Consider the following 1,940-nt stretch of genomic DNA (forward strand, 5'->3'; position numbering starts at 1 on the left):
TGGATAGTTTACCCTATTGATCCGTAGTGTCTGCAAAATTTATTGAATTTTTGTTTTCTCATAAAAAAGTCTCTCTCCGAGTCAAAAATCTTCCCTTGAGCAGAACTTACATGCATCAAACTTTCCAGTTTGATTCCCATCTATATTCTGAAGGTGTTTTTTACAAAGGGCTTTGTTCATGTATAATTCATAGCCTGATTTACACAACATTGTATTCCTAAAAACGTGGCCCAAATGGATTTTTAACGCTGCTATGAGTGATAACAGGAGATAGCCAAACTCCCCTCTGTAAAACCCTTTGACTCCAATATGTAAACACAATTAAACTTTGAACCTGGCTTTGTCCAATGTTCACTTTTCTCTTGTGAAAACGTATGAAAAATAGCACATGTTTCATATGATAATGCCTCATTTGCATATTAAACATAAAATCTCAGAAAACTTATAATACAAAACATATGTGACTGACTGTAAGTGATCATTTGGGGAAGTTTCATGTTTATCTATCAGTTAAAATTCAACTGTACTGTCTTAGCCTGAAAACCAGATGAACCTGCCAAACTCATGTTCCACTTGTTGTATTTGTGATTAGTCTGGTGAGGCCCGTGTCTCCCTTTAGGCAGCACCGGCGCCTAACAACTAGGAACTAGAGCAGATTCAGTGTTTTATGCCATTTGGGATGTTGTATTGTCAAATACACTCACACTGGAATTTATAGATAGACTATTTAATGCCAGTTAAGTCCTGAATCTACCTGAAATCTACCTCTGTAATTAAAAATGCACCTTAAAATCCACATAGTATATTGTAATATATAGTGTTTTAAATCTGCGATACTGTACTCGGGGATAAATAAAGTTATCTATCTACCTATCTACAGTAAATACATAAGTGGCATTTATCTAATGACACATAAGGGGAAAACATTTTATTAATAAAACTGCCTTTATCCTGTTTTTCCTTAATAAATGCACTGTTAATCAATCAATCAATTATACTTTATACATCCAGAGGGTAAATTATTTTACACGAGGCCTGTGAATGTTCTCTTTCGTCCAGGTCGTCGTTCTCCTCAAAGCAATTTCAGTCAAAAACAACTGGACTTGGTTATTTGTGTAGGAAGACGTTTCACCTCTCATCCAAGAGGCTTCATCAGTTCATGTACGCATCTGACCAGGCTGGGACTGGACCAGGACCAGGATCAGGACCAGGACCAGGCTGGGACTGGTCCAACTAACTGGTGTGGACATCCAGGTATTATAGGTTCCCATTGACATCATCGGCCTTGTGAGAGGTTAAATACCTGGATCTCACACCAGTTAATTGGACCAATCCCAGCCTGGTCCTGGTCCAGTCCCAGCCTGGTCCTGGTCCAGTCCCAGCCTGGTCAGATGCATACATGAACTGATGAAGCCTCTTGGATGAGAGGTGAAACGTCTTCCTAGACAAATAACCAAGTCCAGTTGCTTTTGACTGAAATTGCATTGAGGCTATTTTAGATGAGCTTGATACAAGCTTTTAAAGCCCTGTTATGGAACATTTAATAATAATAATAATAACGTGATAGGTGAATTGATTACTCTAAGAATTGCCCTTAGGTGTGAATGGTTGTCTGTCTCTGTTCGTCTCTATGTGCCCTGTGATAGACTGGCGTCCTGTCCAGGGTGGACCCCGCCTCACGCCCGATGTCAGCTGAGATCGGCTCCAGCCCCCCCGCGACCCCAACCCCGGGATAAGCGTTTGAAGATGAATGAATGAATAATAATAATAACACTAGACCCACAGCACTAACATCTGATAAACCCTCAGCCACGGACTGAGCTGATAAAAGATGCCATGACACCAGGAAGACTGAGCACACGTGTCAACATCCCCGTTTCTACCTCCTCCATGGTTCCTTGCACGTTAACACACACACACACACACACACAACACAAACA

The sequence above is a fragment of the Echiichthys vipera genome (assembly GCF_963691815.1).
Source record: "Echiichthys vipera genome assembly, chromosome: 16".
Lineage (NCBI taxonomy): Eukaryota > Metazoa > Chordata > Actinopteri > Perciformes > Trachinidae > Echiichthys > Echiichthys vipera.